This window comes from Budorcas taxicolor, chromosome 1 (assembly GCF_023091745.1).
Source record: "Budorcas taxicolor isolate Tak-1 chromosome 1, Takin1.1, whole genome shotgun sequence".
Classification (NCBI taxonomy): domain Eukaryota; kingdom Metazoa; phylum Chordata; class Mammalia; order Artiodactyla; family Bovidae; genus Budorcas; species Budorcas taxicolor.
In genome coordinates, this window is record NC_068910.1 from 166,412,398 (window position 1) to 166,430,524 (window position 18,127).

General features: G+C 36.5%; 1 pseudogene; it reads left to right on the forward strand.

The window, feature by feature from the left end:
• LOC128052866 (securin-like) overlaps positions 1–17,851 on the forward strand; it is a 42,694-nt pseudogene extending 24,843 nt beyond the window's left edge.
• The last annotated feature ends 276 nt before the right edge of the window (positions 17,852–18,127 follow it).

Genomic DNA, 18,127 nt, shown 5'->3' on the forward strand with positions numbered 1-18,127 from the left:
ATCTACTACTATGGGCAAGAAATCCTTAGACAAAATGAAGTATCCGTCATAGTCAACAAAACAGTCCGAAATTCAGTACTCTAGTGCAATCTAAAAAACAATAGAATGATCTCGGTTCATTTCAAAGGCAACCACTCAATATCACAGTAACTCAAGTCTATGCCCCAACCACTAATGCCAAAAAAGTGGAAGTTGAACAGTTTTATGAAGACCTACCTAAAAGACTTTCTAGAACAAACAGCAAAAACTGATGCTCTCATCACAGGGGACTGAAATGTGAAGTTAGTCAGAAAGAGAAAGATAAATACAGTATTCTAACTCATATATATGGAATTTAGAAAAATGGTACTGAAGAATTTACTCACATGGCAACATGGAGAAACAGACAGAGAATAAACTTATGGATATGGGAAGAGGGGAGGGAGGGTGAGATGTATGGAAATAGTAACATGGAAACTTACATTACCATATGTAAAATAGAGGCTCTGTATCAACCTAGAGGGATGGGATGGGGAGGGAGATGGGACAGAGTTTCAAAAGGAAGGGGATATATGTGTACCTATGGCTGATTCATGTTGAGGTTTGACAGAAAACAGCAAAATTCTGTAAAGCAATTATACTTCAATAAAAAATAAATTAATTTTAAAAAAGTACAAAGTAAAGAGATACCTGTAGTAACAGGCAAGTTTGGCCTTAGAGTACAAAATGAAGCAGGACAAAGGCTAATAGAGTTTTTCCAAGAGAATGCACCAGTCATAGCAAACCCTCTTTTCCAACAGCACAAAAGGCGACTCTACACATGGACGTCACCAGATGGTCAATACTGAAATCAGATTGATTATATTCTTTGCAGCTGAAGATGGAGAAGTTCTATACACTCAGCCAAAACAAGACTGGGAGCTGCCTGTGACTCAGATCATGAACTACTTATTCCAAACTTAGTTAGGTGCCTGACTAAGTGTTCATCTTAATTTTTGTAGCATCCTAAAAATATACCATGTGAGAAGTATTGTGCTGTTCTGTTCCTGAAACTTAACCTCTAATTTCACATTTGGAAGAAATCTTTTAAATCATTATCTTTTCATTTGGAGTTCATCAATATATATTATTACTTCTAAGTTAGGATCTTTAAATTTTCCTGTTATGTTATTATGGATAAAGTTCAACTTAATTGTATTGTGCTGGAGAGGTTGATAGGACTTTCATAAGGGAAGATCAAGTAACACAGTTCTGGAAAATGTAGTGGGAGTTAAGAATTTGGCAGTGATCAGCACAGAGCTAGTTAGTCAGGTTTATTTTTTAAAGATATTCCCTAAAAATATTATAAGAAAAAGAAAATAATCAAAAATCATAGAATTCTAGAAATGTAATTGCTTGGTAGAAAATGAAAATCCTGAAACTGAAAAGCACTTGGTGGTTGATAATGACAAGACCTTTGAAAGCAAATGTGATGACAGAGAAAGTGTCATTTGATTTAGCATTTATGAGGCATTTAGTGTTAGACTTTTGAGATCAGGGAAGGAATGTGAATAGATAACCAGTGCAAAAATGTAATGATAATGTGTAAGAAACTGAAGCACCAAATGACAGTGTAATAAGTTCAAGAAATTTGGCAGTATGTAAGTTTAAATGGGACCTGAAATAGGAAGATTTTGTCATTAATTATTAAAAATGTGAACCTGTTTACAGATCTCTTAATAGTGGCTTGACATCTGACTGTTGACAATATAAGAAATTATTGGTACAGTTGAAAGTTTTTCTGAAATTACATGACTTCTTAGGGGATTCAATCAGCGGTTAGGTGACTCTTCTGTACTGCTTAGAATTGTGGGACTTAATAGAATGAGGGGCGGGGCATGAATTCAGTGAACCTAGTGGAGAAAATGAATCCAGTGTAGTACCAATGAATGTGCTAACCATTGGACATCTGCACTCATCTCCCATGGTAGTAAGGTCATGCTTAAAATCTTGCATGCTAGGCTTCAGCATTATGCAAACCAAGAACTTCCAGGTGTCCAAGCTGGGTTTAGAAAAGGAAGAGGAACTAGTGATCAAATTGCCAACATTTGCTGGATTATAGAGAAAGCAAGAAAATTTCAGAAAAAACATCTATCTCTGTCTCATTGACTACACTAAAGCCTTTGACTATGTGTATCATGACAAACTGTGGAAAGCTCTTAGAGAGATGGGAATACCAGACCATCTATCTGTCTCCTGAGAAACCTGTATGCGGTTCAAGAAGCAACAGTTAGAACCTTGTAAGGAGCAAGTGACTGGTTCAAGATCGAGAAGGGAGTACCACAGAACTTTCTGCTGTCACCCTGTTTGTTTAACCTAAATGTTGAGCACATCTCACAAGCTGGAATCAAGATAGGTGGGAGAAACATCAACAACCTCAGATATGCAGATGATACCACTCTAATGGCAGAAAGCAAAGAGAAACTAAAGAGCCTCTTGATGAGGGTGAAGGAGGAGAGTGAAAGAGCTGGCATAAGACTAAATAATTAAAACAAAACTAATATCATGGCATCCAGCCCCATTACTGCATGGCAAATAGAAAGGTGGAAGTAGTGACAGGTTTTCTCTTCTTGGGCTCCAAAATCACTGCAAACAGTGAATACAAACATGAAATCATAAGATGACAGCTTCTTGACAGGAAAGCAATGACAAACCTAGATAGTGTGTTGAAAAGCAGAGGTGTTACTCTGCTGACAAAGATCCATACAGTCAAAGCTATGGTCTTCCCAGTGGTCACATGGTTGTGAAAGCTGGACCATAAAGAAGGCAGAACACCAAAGAATTGATGCCTTTGAACTGTGACACTGGGGAAGACTCCTGAAAGTCTCTTGGAGTGCAAGGAGATCAAAACAGTCACTCTTAAGGGAGCTCAATCCTGAATATTCTCTGGAAGGACTGATGCTGAAGCACCAGTATCTTGGTCATCTAATGAGAATAGATGATTCATTGGTAAAGTTCTTGATGCTGGAAAAAATTGAGGGCAGAATGAGAAGAGGGTGTCAGAGGATGAGATGGCTGGATGGCAGCCATCACCAATGCAATGAAAATGAACTTGGGCAAACTCCAGGAGATGGTGAGGGACATGGAATTCTGGGGTGCTGCAGGTTATGGGTTTGCAAAGAGTTGAACACAACTGGGTGACTGAACAACAAGAGGAGAAGGAATGGTGGGAATATGAAAGTGGCAGGGAAATATTCTAAGTTTAATATCATGGAAGTAGAGCAGTTCTAATTGATAATCAGGCCAAAGAGTCAACTGTGCATGTGAGTGGTAACTGCTTGGCATAGAGGACTTGCCAAAGTGAACTATAAAGTGAAGGTGCAGGAAAAGGCACCAAGGTGAAGCAATGTGGTATATATAACTGGGTATGGCTGTGATAAAGCAGAATGAAGCATTCTTTTAGTGATGGAATTTGATCCTTGGTATTTTACCACAAATAACTAAATTGCAAATAAGTGAATCTGAGTCATAAAATCATAAAGCTTTAAAACTGAAATGAATATCTAAGATAGACTTACTGAATTGCCATCATTTTACAATTGAGGAAGTGGTGAAAATATGAGTTGTCAGAGGTCACACTTCTAGTGAGTAAGAAACTTAAGGCTACACAAAAGCTTAGTACTTCATGGACGAATTTAAATATTATCATACTAAGTGAAGTAAGTCAGACAGAGAAATACAAATATCATCTGAAATACAAATACAATCCATATCACCTATATGCGGAATCTAATAACAATGAGACAAATGAACCTTTTTACAAAACAGAAGCAGACTGATAGATCTCAAAATCAAAATCAAAATCAATGGTGAGACATGATAAATTAGGAGATTGGGATTAAAATATATAAAATGAATAACTAACAAAGATCTGCCATTAGCACAGGGAATGCTACTCAGTATTCTATAATAACCTATGTGGGAAAAGAATCTGAAAAAGATTGTGTGTGTACAGTATGTGTGTATATATATACACACACACATATATTTGTATATTAACACATTATAAATTAACTATAGTGTAATTAAAAAACAAAAAACAAAAAACAGCACTTGGCTACATGTACAGGCCTACCTCAGATATTAAAAGTTTGACTCCAGAGCACCACAATAAAGTGAATATAGCAATACAGTGAGCCACACAATTTTTTTTGATTCCCAGTCCATATAAATGTAATTTACACTGCACTGTAGTCTTAATAGCATTATGTCTAAAAAATGTACATATCTAAAAATATCTTACTGGTAAAAAAATACTGTCATCTGAAACTATAGCAAGTTGTTGTTGTTGTTTTTGAAATGTTGTGAGAATTACCAAAATGTGACCCAGAAACAGTAAATGAGCAAATGTTGGAAAAATGGCGCTGATAGACATACTCAATGAAGGGTTGCCATCCATCACTTTGTCAAAAATGCATTATATGTGAAGTACAATAAAACAAGGTATGACTATAATTTAAATGGATCATACCTTACTGATACTGAAGTGTATTTTCTATAACATCGTGTGAAAAATATATGATTTGTCTTTTCCACAGAGTTGCTTAGTTCTTTGTATTTATTGGATTGATAATGGTCCATTAATTGATAAAAACTGTTTGTTTTTTTAAGATAAGAGACATAGTTACACAGAACAGGCAAGTTTTGATTGGTTCTAACAGTTTGTATCACTTTTAAATAATTTATGTTTTATTTATAACTTAAACTGATTGAAAATGTATTCTCAAATATTGTCACTGGTTAGTGTTGAATAATGTTTGAATCATACTGTGATTTGCTCAACTAAATATGAGTAAGTTTAATTTCACTAAACTCAACAGAAAAAAAAATTGATTTATCTTTGTATGTATGATGACTTAGTAGAACTACAGAATGAATTACATTGCTAGGAAAATTCATTGAAAGATTAACCAATCCATCTCATTTTTTTAGATGAGCACAACAGATATCAGAAAAGTTTAAATGATTATTTCACCTGACTTGCACTACATGACTAGGTTTCTTAGATTTCTTAATTCCGTTAGCACTTCCCAAGCTTCTCCTATCCCAGGAATTTAAGTACTTGGTGGCAATAGTTGTGGACTAATGGAGTTTCTGAGCCTTCATCTCCACTACAATTCATTTCAGTGCCTCTCGCTTCCCTGATGGCTCAGAGGTTAAAGCATCTGCCTGCAATGTGGGAGACCTGGGTTCGATCCCTGGGTTGGGAAGATCCCCTGGAGAAGGAAATGGCAACCCACTCCAGTATTCTTGCCTGGTGAATCCCATGGACGGAGGAGCCTGGTGGGCTACAGTGCACGGGGTCGCAAAGAGTTGGACACGACTGAGCGACTTCACTTCTCATTATAACACCTTATTTAACCTTACTTTACATATTGATATTCAGATCCTACATATCACATGGATATAAGCAATTTATTATATTTTTGGTTGATTTAAAAAAATCCCTAGAAAGGAAGAGCCTAAACAAGACAAAAATGCTTTTATATAATAACCACTCTACTACAGTAAAAAAGCAAACAAAACTGTAGTCCAAAGCCAACCATAATAGCAAAAGCAGAGTAGGGAGGAGAGACTTCTGCCCTCACCAGTATGTACTAAAGTGTCTCTACACCCCTACTGAGATTGCTGCAGTAGAGATCACATGGGGAGTCTGGACTTGAACCCTCTCTGGGTAGTAACAAGATGCCCTGCACTTTCCCCTCTAGCAAGGTGTTAAAGGAGGCTTAATGGAGTCAGGACTTTCACCATCACCTGATACAAATAAGGTCACCCCCCAGTGCAGCATTTGTAGATACTTGGGGAGCCAGAAGCTCCACCCTCATGCAGTAAAATGAGAATCCTTCCCCTCATGTATCAATGCAGACCAAGTAGGGAAAACTGGACTTCTACCTCTATCTAGTACTAATAAGAAGGTACTTTTATTTTCCCCAATGAAGCAAGAAGTATCAAATAAAGCCAATTAAAACAGAAGATTTAAGTAAAATGTAAGCTCTCACAATATAATACTAAATATTCAGGTTTCAATCACAAACCATTCATTATCCAACTACCAGGAAGATTTCTAACTAAATGAAAAGAGACAATCAATAGATGCCAACACTGAGATGTTGACTCACAACTGTCTCACAAAGATTGTCAAGCAGCCATGGTAAAAGTATTTCAATAAGCATTTAAGATCACTCTTGAAAAATTTTTAAAAATTTTAGAAAGATTTAGAAAATAAATAGAAAGTTCTGGTAAAGAAACAAAGCATAAAAAGAACCACCAAATGAAAATTTTAGAAGAAAGATGCAAAAGAAAGAATCAGTGACATGGAAGACAGAACAATAAAAATTGTCCATCTGAACTAATTAAAAATAGAATGGGAAAAATCCAAAACCTCAGACAACTTTTGGACTATAATAAAGATCTGTTATTTTTGTCATCATAGTTGTGGATGGAGAGAAACCAGGGCAGTGCTTAAAAAATACTTGAAGAAATAACAACTGAAGATTTTAAAGTATGATGAGAGATATGAACCTATGGACTCCAGAAATTATAACCACAAGCAGGAGAAACCTAAGGGAATCCACATCAGGATACCATAATTAAGATGAAAGCTGAAAACAAAGAAAATATCCCGAAATCAGTCAGAGAAAAATTATGCTATATCTGTAAGGGAAAAACAATTCAAATGACAGACTATTGCCTATCAGAAACCACAGAAGACAAAAGAAATGGGCACAACAGGAAGGAACTGTCACTCGGCATCTTATACCCAACAAAAATATCCTTCATAAATGAAAGGGAAACCAAAACACTCTCCAATGAGGAAAAACTAAGAGAATTTGTCGTCAAGAGATCTCCCCTAAAAAACTAGCTAAAGGAAGTTTTTTTAAGCAGAAAGGAAATGATAAAATAAGGAACCTTGAAACAACAGGTGGGAAAAAAGAACATGGATGGTAAGCAAAATATGGGTAAATGGAACAAATTTCCCCTCTATTCCTGAATATTTTAAGTTTGAAGATTAAAGCAAATATCATAAGACTATCCTATGTGGTTCCAAACACATGTAAAAAAGTATTTAAAACAGTCACAAATAGAAGATAAAGGATATACAGAGAAATGAGTGTTCTATACTTCACAAAATTTTATAAAAGAATGACTCCAATTGACTGTGATAATACATATGTATATATAATGCAATATAACAATTAATAAATCAATTAAGAAAAACTATACAAAGATATGCTCAAAATAACTAGAAAGCTACATTCAGAAGAAAAAACACAAATAGGAGAAAAAGGCAAGCTTAAGCTTTCACATATTAAATATGCTGTAAGTGATATAAATATACCAATTAAAACACAAAGACAGATTCAATTAAAAACTATGGCCCAACTATATGCTGGCAATAAGAAAATCATTTCATGTATAAAAAGCTGGAAGTATAAGAATGGAAAAATATGTATCATATAAACACTATGTAAAGGAAAGTGAGACTTGTGATGTAAATAAAATAAATCAACTTCAGAGAAAATAAAACTAACAAGGACAGAGAGGGACATTATATATTAAGGTTGATTCAAAAAGAAAATACAGCAATTCCAGCAATCCTAAATAAATATGCATCAAAAAAAGAAACTGCAAAATATATGAAGCAAAAGTAAGTAAAATTAAAAATAGAAATAGAAAAACCTACAATTATAGCTATTTCACCCATCTTTCCTCAACAATTGATAGAACAACTAGACAAAAATATCAGTAAGGATATATAATCTCTGTACCACACCAACTAGATCTAATTAAAATTTATATAAGACTTCACTGAACAACAGCAGTATACATTCTTTTCATGCCCATCTTCAGAATATACACCAAGATAGGCCATATTCTGGGAAATAAACAAATATAAAGAGCAGAAATCATGAGTGCATTTTCTGACCGCAATGAAGTAAAACCAGAAATCAGTAGTAGAAAGATACCAGATAAATCTCCAAAGTCTTAGAAACTAAAAAGCACAATTCTAAATAATCCATGTGCCAAGGAGGAAGTCTCAAGGGAATTTCTTTTTTTTAATGAACTGAATGAAAAATGCAAATACAACATATCAAATTTAAGGGACAAACTGAAAGCAATGAAGAGAGGAAAGCTTATACCACTAAATGCATATATTCAGTTCAGTTCAGTTCAGTCGCTCAGACTCTTAGAAAAGAAATATCACAAATAAATTATCTAAGTCTAATCTTAAAAAAATAGGAAAATAAGACAAATATAAACTGAAAGCAAGCAGAAGGATGGATATAGTAAAAATAAGAGCAGAGTTAAATTTATTTGAAAACAGAAGACAATATAGAAGTATCAATGAAGAGAGAAGAAAGAGCTGGTTTCTTGAAAAGATATTAAAATTGGACAAACCTCTAGCAAAACTGGAAAAAAAAAACAAAAAAGATGCAAATTACTAATATCAAGAATAAAATAGTGAATATAACAATAGACACTTCAGGCATCAAAATAATAACAAGGAAATACTATGAACAACTTTACACAAGTGGATTTGACACAAGGAAGAAATGGAGCAATTAAAAAAAAAAAAAAGAAGCACGAACTCTCAAAATTCATTTAATATGAAATAGGTAATTTAAGTAGCCCTATGAATAGTAAAGAAACTAAGTTCACAATTTTGAACATCCCAAAAAAGAAATACCCAGGTCCAAAGGGTTTCACTGGAGAAGTCTACCAAAAAAGAATGAACACAAACTCAAAAAATATAAAAGATTATAAAAATTTCCAATTCATTTTATGAAACTAGTACTACTTAAATATCAAAATAAGGCAAAAAGTCAGTACTCCCAAAAAAGGAAACTGCAAACATACATTCCTCATGTATACAGAGGCTGAGATCCTTAACAGATTATTAGCAAGTAGAATCCGACAATAGTTAAAAGAATTAGAAATGATTAAGTATAGTTTATTCCATATACACAAAGCTTGGTCAGTATTTGAACATAAATCAGTGTAATCCACCATATCAACAGATTATAGAAGTTAAAATTCATATTGATTCTGGCAGTGAAAAGATGGAAGAAGGACCTTGGTTCTTGTTGTCTTTGAAGACAGAATTCAGTGGAGAAACCAAAACTGTGAAAAAGATAAAAGTGTTTACTGGGAGCAAAGTACCAGTGAAAGAACACAGGTGGGTTCTGAATGACTTACATGTTATGAAGGTGACTTAGGGTCCTTACATGGGACAGTTTTCCAGGTTGTCTCTGGCCAATCATCTCCATATTTGGTCCTGTAGTGTGCATGTATCTCAGCCAATATGAATTACACCTGGCATCTTCTTCCTCCATTTGTCCTTCCCCTAGACTGAGGGCCTTCTCTGTGCATGTGTCCAGCTGGGAAGTCCGCAAGAATGCACCCAGGCCAGGGCTCAATGCTCTCATTAGTATCCCATCTCAAAGAATTAGCATTTGCAGCTGTTCCATCTGGGGCCTATCAACTCCTTACCTCAACATGCTTCTATCAACATATACAGCGAAAGCTCTTGGCAAATTTTAACATCCATATATAATAAAAATAAGAATAAGCTTGATGAAAAGCATCTACAACAAAAATATATGTATAGCTAACATTATATTTAATAGCTAAAGAGTAAATGCTTAAATCTACAAAGAACAAGATAAGGATATCTACTCTCACCACTCATTCAACATAGCACTGGAAGTACCAGCAACAAAGAAGTGTTTAGAATGTATAAAGAAGTCTCAAAACTCAATGATAATAATAATAACAAAAACAAATAATCCAATTAGAAAATGGGCAGAAGAGACTTTTCACTAATGAGGACACACAGATGGCAAATAAATGTAAATTAAAACCACAATGAGATATTAGTTACCAGAATGCCTAAAATAAAATAATAGTGATAGCACCAAATACTGGTAAGGATTCATAGAAACTGGATCACTCATACACTGCTGATGAGAATGTAAAATGGTACATTCACTTCAAAAAGTTTTTCAGTTTTTATAAAACTAAACATGCAACTACCATACTACTCAGAAATTGCACTCTGGGACATTTATCCTAAAGAAATGAACATGTATGTTCACAACAAAACTTGTATATAAATATTTTATATCAGCTTTATTAGTAATAGCCTAAACACTGGAAATGACCCAGATGTTTAACTGGTGAACAGTTAAAGTAGTTGTATAATACCTATACCATGCAAAATTACTCAGAAATAAAAAAGAACTACTAATGCAAACAACTTAGATAAATCTCCAGAGAAATATGCTGAGTGAAAAAAGCCAACCCTAAAAGGTAAGTTACTCTATAATTCCATTTATGTTAACATTCTTGAAATGACAAAATTATACATAAATGGAAAACAGAGGAGTTGTTGCTGGGATTTAGAAGAAGATAGCTACTTGGAGCAAATTGGGTATGGCTGCAAAAGAACACAGGGCTTCCCAGGTGATGCAGTGGTAAAGAATCTGCCTATCAATGCAGGAGAAGCAGGAGATGCGGGTTCAATTCCTGGGTCTGGAAGATCTCCTAGAAGAGGAAATGGTAACCCACTCCAGTATTCTTGCCAGTAAAAATCCCACGGACAGAGGAGCCTGGCAGGTATAGTCCATGGGATCATGAAGAGCTGGGCATGAAAGCCCAGCACAGCACTAAAAGAACAACAAACAGGATCCCTGTAGCTATGGAAATGTTCTGCATCTTGACTGTATCAATATAAATGTCTTGGTTGTGATATTGTACCATAATTTTTTTCAAAATGTTACCATGAGGGAAACTAGGTAAAGAATACATGAGGTATTTCTATATTATTCCTTACAACTTACACGTGAATCTACAGAACCGGTGTCTCCTGCATTGCAGGCAGATTCTTTACCAACTGAGCTATCAGGGAAGCCCAATCTAAAACTAAAAAGTGTCAATAAACAATAAATCCCTAACTCTCTCCTTCCCTTTCCTGGACACTCAGTTCACCACCAAAAGTTTCTTCTTTCAAGTGAAGCAAAGAAATCATTCCCACTATATTAAAAAGAAAAAAGCAATTGCAACACATAAATTATTATAAATGGTTGCATTGTATGGGAGAATGAAAAGAATCATATGACACCAAATAATGCATAATCTGATAAAATGTTTCTTCATCTTATATAAAGATGTGATCACTTTTGATAAATAAAAAAGTCATATATTTTCCTTATAAGACTATCAGAAATTTTAAAATAAATGATAATCATTAAACCATTCAAAACAAACAAACAAAAAAATCCAATTACGTGTTTTCAACCTTCCTCCCAGGGACTGAATGCACCTAATTCATAAAACAGCAATGTATTAATAGAAGGAACACAGCCTTAATCTGAGAAAGGCTGTGTTTCACTCTATGCATCCTGGTCTCTGCTGATTTCTGGGGACTTTGTGAATGTTGTGACTGAGAAGAAAGCCCAAAGAAAGTAAACATATTTCACTCTCTTTAAAGTTGAGGCTTAAGTTTACTTAATTTGTTTAACATCATCAATAAAGAAAAGAACAAAAGCACACAAGAAGAGAAGGTGGTAATGGGACACACTTAACTTGAGAACTGGTGCCAGGCAGGGGGCATAAAGAGAAGGAAACACATAAACAAATTGTTGTTTCTTTCCTGCTGCCTTTTCCATTTACAAAAATCTCTATCTACATCCCTACCTCCAGGATCCACTTCTCACCACCTTCATCACTACTATCCTGGGATACCTCACCAAATGATGCTCAATTCTCTCAACAAACCTCCACTTCTATAAGCAATACCTACACAACAGCCAGGGGCCTCATTAAACCAAAGTTAGTGGATAGTGTTACTTCTCTGCTCAAAACTGAGTGGCCCTCACTTGGCTCAAGGAAAAGCCAAAATCCCATAATTGTCTACTAGGCCCCACAGGCCAAGCCCCACACTCACCTGACTTGTGCAGCTCTAGCTATCTCACAGGCTTCCTAAGAGGAGGAGGCCAGGTCCTGAGGAGCCGGGAGCCAGCATCTCACCTTCCAGTCCTCAGCTCTGTCCTCACCACAGGGATGACGTGTGAACCTCAGGCCTACCTCCAACCCCTCCAGTCTCTTTCCTCCACAACTGCCGGGTCTCACTCACCTCAACAGCAGCACTAGGTCGGCAGGGAAGGCTGCTCCCCAGGTCCTGGAAGCGGAGGCGGGAACTCAGGGGGCCCCCAGGTACTCAGAAAGAGTTCAAAGGTGATGGGACCCCGGGGCTGGCACCTGTGCTTCTCCTGGCTCTGGCCCATCTAGGGAGGGAGGCGAGAGCGGGGCCTGGCTAGCAACCATGGAGGGCAGAGCCCCCAGGCCCATGCTGCCTCTTGGCAGAGCTCTCGTGCTCTGGTCATCCCTCCCACACTGGGTCAGTGTCCCTGCCTACGATGTCTGTCACCTCCTGCCCTGCTGCCCACCGTATTTGCTTCAATTTGCCTGTGGTTCAATTCCTTACTGCCTTGAGGTGTTACCTAGATCACCTGTTCTCAAAGATGCATCATCTGACCAGGATATTTCATTATACAACCCTTATCCCCACCTTTGTGATCTATGCCACTTTATTTACTTTTTTATTTGTTCAACGCACTGCTCACTTTCTAAGATAGGTATTTTTACTTTTTTGTTTTCCTTAGCACTCTGCTAGAAGTCAACTTCTTCATGGCAAGAAAAAAATATCCTTCAACCATACCGGCTTCAGCTTTTTAGGTCACAGCAAGGACTTTGTCTCCTACTTTAGATCTGGCACTTTTCTTCATACTCACAGTTACTATCTAGATCCAAGCAAACATCCTTCTCTTGAAATGCCACCATAACCTTCTGTTGCATACTATTCAGTGTATCTGCCTTACGTGCATTTAGAGGGTTTTCTAAAATTCAAATGTGACTATGTTACTCCCCTGTCTGAAATCATTTAATGTTTACTCATTGCGTTTAGGATTATGCAGTATTTGAGTGAGAAAGCTCATTTGACATAGAATGATGGAGCATCCTTACAGGCAGCTCATTTTGGAGATCAGAGAGTTATTCCCATTACAGTGAGACTTCTGAATATGGCCTTAGGGAGAGGGAGTGGGTGTGATGTTTTGAGAGCAATATGCCTAACTTTATATGTCACCCTAGATTCAGTCCTTCAGATGAACCTCTATAGAAGTCATGCTTTCCCAGTTTAGACACATGCTTTCCCAGTTTAGACACATTTAGGCAGTCAATGAGATTCTCTCAGAATTTCTGATTTGCCAATAGTTTAAAAATACTGAGAAAACTGGAAGTTTATAAGCATGAAGGGAAGACTGTGAGAATTAGGGGAGAAGTGAAACAAGGCAGTATGAGAGCAATTGTTTAGAGAGACTTATAACATTCCTTGGTATTTAGCAGAGAATGTATCTTCTGATGACAGGAGGGGAGATGGTGAGGTTTGTATTGATCAGTAGCCTGATCTCCAGGTGCTGAGGTCAGGGATTTGAGACCATGTAGAATCACTGACACATAAAAAGATAAAGCTAGACGATATCTCAGTAAAATCTTAATATATTACTTAGCAAAATCTTAGTGTATACTTAGTAATATCTTTATAGCTCTTTCATTCTAGGTTAATTCTGTGAATGTTTAGCTAATTTAAAACACCTCTATCACAAGATGGAATGTGACCAAGAGTGTTGTATCATTATGTAAATAATGTCAGTCTTGTTAATTTGATAGACTAATTTCTATCAAATCATGGATCATATCTGTCTTATTTTTTATTCTTGGGTCCTAGAGCCATACTTGGGAGCATGCTTTTTTGAATAAATGAATCATAATTTTTTAGACTTGTATTGTTTTTGTTTCATATAATATTGCCATTATATGCATAAAAGTTTATGAAAATGATTACCTGAATGAGAATATTACAATATTATTATTTATAATACCCTGTGAAAAATAACTTATGAAGGACACTTTGAAAGATGGTTGTTCATGGTGGATTATCTAGAAGTTAGAAAATGAATGTCCTATTAGGATGTTTTTTAACTTAGGTTATATAATAGGTTGTAGGTCGGTAGTCCTTATTGTGAAATAGTTCAGTTCAGTTCAGTTCAGTTGCTCAGTCGTGTCCGACTCTTTGTGACCCCATGAATCACAGCACGCCAGGCCTCCCTGTCCATCACCAACACCTAGAGTTCACTCAGACTCACGTCCATCGAGTCAGTGATGCCATCCAGCCATCTCATCCTCTGACATCCCCTTCTCCTCCTGTCCCCAATCCCTCCCAGCGTCAGAGTCTTTTCCAATGAGTCAACTCTTCGCATGAGGTGGCCGAAGTACTGAAGTTTCAGCTTTAGCATCATTCCTTCCAAAGAAATCCCAGGGCTCATCTCCTTCAGAATGGACTGGTTGGATCTCCTTGCAGTCCAAGGGACTCTCAAGAGTCTTCTCCAACACCACAGTTCAAAAGCATCAATTCTTTGGCACTCAGCTTTCTTCACAGCCCAACTCTCACATCCATACATGACCACAGGAAAAACCATAGACTTGACAAGACGGACCTTTGCTTTTCAATATGGTATCCAGGTTGGTCATAACTTTTCTTCCAAGGAGTATGTGTCTTTTAATTTAATGGTTGCAGTCACCATCTGTAGTGATTTTGGAGCCCAAAAAAATAAAGTCTGACACTGTTTCCACTGTTTCCCTATCTATTTGCCATGAAGTGATGGGACCAGATGCCATGATCTTCATTTTCTGAATGTTGAGCTTTAAGCCAACTTTTTGACTCTCCTCTTTCACTTTCATCAAGAGGCTTTTGAGTTCCTCTTCACTTTCTGCCATAAGGGTGGTGTCATCTGCATATCTGAGGTTATTGATGTTTTTCCCGGCAATCTTGATTCCAGCTTGTGTTTCTTCCAGCCCAGCTTTTCTCATGATGTACTCTGCGTATAAGTTAAATAAGCAGGGTAACAATATACAGCCTTGATGTTCTCCTTTTCCTATTTGGAACCAGTCTGTTGTTCCATGTCCAGTTCTAACTGTTGCTTCCTGATCTGCATATAGGTTTCTCAAGAGGCAGGTCAGGTGGTCTGGTATTCCCATCTCTTTCAGAATTTTCCACAATTTGCTGCTGCTAACTCACTTCAGTCGTGTCCGACTCTGTGCGACCCCATAGATGGCAGCCCACCAGACGCCCCCATCCCTGGGATTCTCCAGGCAAGAACACTGGAGTGGGTTGCCATTTCCTTCTCCAATGCATGAAAGTGAAAAGTGAAAGTGAAGTTCTTATTCATCTCAAGAAAATAGTAAAGCCTGTGGCATGAAATTCAGATGAAAAGTTTATATTTGAGGATAACTGAAATAGCCACATTTGAACAGTTGAATGGTATATTTTCAAGGACACAAAAATATTTTTCAGTTTAAGTTTAATACTAAGTTTTGGAACTTAAGTCATTCATTACCTACTTATTGAGGACTTACATTTTACAGGATGTGGAGTCAAAACAAAGTCCCTATCAATACATTCACACACATGCACAGTCATTACCCTCTGCATACTTATACGCCTACTGTACATATACACATACCTATATGATTATTTTATCTACTCACATATACTTGTATGCCTATTACGTATATACACATACATACCTACTACTTATATTGTACATATATATTTTTTTCTGAGACTTAAGAGAGTATCAAAATTAAAACTGGTGACTAAAACCACTGTGAATGAGAAAGTAAATTTATAATTTTAATAAAATATAAGCATGACAAGAAAAGTCTGTAATTTCATGAAATGACATTGTCTAAGAAATGACAGCTTTATTATGTAAGTTTCTTCAGAATTATATCTTAGATATGTGGAAGCATTCATACTGGAGTATGTACTCAATTTTTAATTTGTACTTTGTCATAATTTTAATTGTATCTCCCAAGATTTTTCTGTTATCTCTGAAGGATTCACCTTGCTAAAATGATTGCTCAATTTTAAAATCTTCTGTTTTCAAAATATTTTGAAAGAAAAATCATATTAACAAATTATTTACTATTATTTTTAAAAAATGGCACTGCGTAAATGTTGTACTAGACCTTCTTTGTGCTTCCTGGAAACCTCTCTTTATAAGACACATTGACTCTTTCAGGCAATCAAGGTACTGTTTAGTAAATGGCTTCACAGAGCATCGATTTCCACGAAACCAAGTGCTTCATGTTCTTCTTTATCAGCCATTCCCAAAAGTATTTGTCTTTTAAAGGCAAGAACAAATTGAATAAATGAAATATTTATCTTTCCCTTGCAAAGTCTGACAGACTTATATTCCAAGAGTATTTGTATTCTAAATCTTGGGTTTTACTTAATGTATATTCCTCTTAAGAGCATGTGTTTTCAACTACATGCAGAAAAACTGACCCTGAAATTGTGTGTGCTATCTTATAATTTTTATGAATGGTTATCATAGGATTTTTGTACTGGACGAAGATAAGTTTAAAACAAGTAGCTGCTGCCGCCGCTGCTGCTGCTAAGTCGCGTCAGTTGTGTCCGACTCTGTGCGACCCCATAGACAGCAGCTCAACAGGCTCCCCCGTCCCTGGGATTCTCCAGGAAAGAACGCTGGAGTGGGTTGCCATTTCCTTCTCCAATGCATGAAAGTGAAAAGTGAAAGTGAAGTCGCTCAGTCGTATCCGACTCAAGTAGAGGTAAATGCAATTACAATACAGCTTGTTGTTAAGTGGTATCCACTTTATGTCAAATCGTGTCTTCCAAAATATTTAAAGTACATAACTATAAAAACTTGATAAACTGTTCACCTGAAGAGAGAGCAATCATATTATATATGGATTAATAAATGCAAGAAAGAAGAAAGTGTGAAGTAGAATGAAAAGTCAGGAGTCAGGGAGAGAGAAGAAAGACAATAATGGTAGGCAGGAAGCAAAATATTATGTAAAACAGATAAAGAATAAAAAAATTTCAAAAAAATGGTGTATTGTTACTCTTTAGTTGTCTGGTTTCTTTTCCCCAGTTTCAAAAACATTAATATTTGTGATAACATTAAAATTTTAAAATTCTATATCACTGTTCTTACATATGTATTAATAAGACCCCTTCTTTCCTTATATCTTCCTTACCACCAGTTTTGCCAGCCAGGAAATACTCTTAGAAAACTACTTCTGTGTGTGGATAGATGGAGAGAAGGAGGAATAGTATATATATATATATATATATATATATATATATATACACACACACACATGTATATATGAATCAGGCACCCATGTGGCTCCTAAGGACAGGCTGAACATGGGGTGTGTGCCTTCAGTCAAAGCTTTAGATGGAAGATCACAGGTTTCAATGCCACGTGTTAACAAAATGTTTGATGCTCCACCAGCTTTACCAAAAACTGCCAGAAAGACTTTGGAAACTGTCAGCAGAACTACAGAAAAATCGGTTAAGACGAATGGACCGCTCAGACAGAAACAGATAACTTTCTTTACCAAAAAGATTGCTGAGAAGACTGTTAAAGCAAAAAGTTATGTTCCTGCCTCAGATGACACCTATTAAGAAATAGAAAAATTATTTCCCTTCAACCCATTAGATTTTGAGAGTATTAACCTGCCTGAGGAGCACCAGATTGCACACCTCCCCTTGAATGGAGTGCCTCTCATGATAGTTGATGAGGAGAGGGAGCTTGAACAGCTGTTATACGTGGGCCCCCTTTCGCCTCTGAAGATGTCTCCTCCGCAGTGGGAGTCTAATCTGTTGCAGTCTCCCTCAAGCATTCTGTCAACTCTGGATGTTGAATTGCCACCTGTTTGCTATGCCTTAGATATTTAAATTTCTTAGCACTTCATAGTTTGGGTATGTATTAATAGTATAGTGAATACAGTGAAGTCGCTCAGTCGTGTGCGACTCTTTGCGACCCCATGGACTGTAGCCTACCAGGCTCCTCTGTCCATGGGATTTTCCAGGCAATTGTCCTGGAGTGGATTGCCATTTCCTTCTCCAATGTATTAATAGTTTGTATTAATAAAGCAATTCTTCGTTTAACAGACTCTTCCTAAAAAAGAAAAATAAAAAAAAAATAAAAAAAGGCTTATTTGGCTTCCCTAA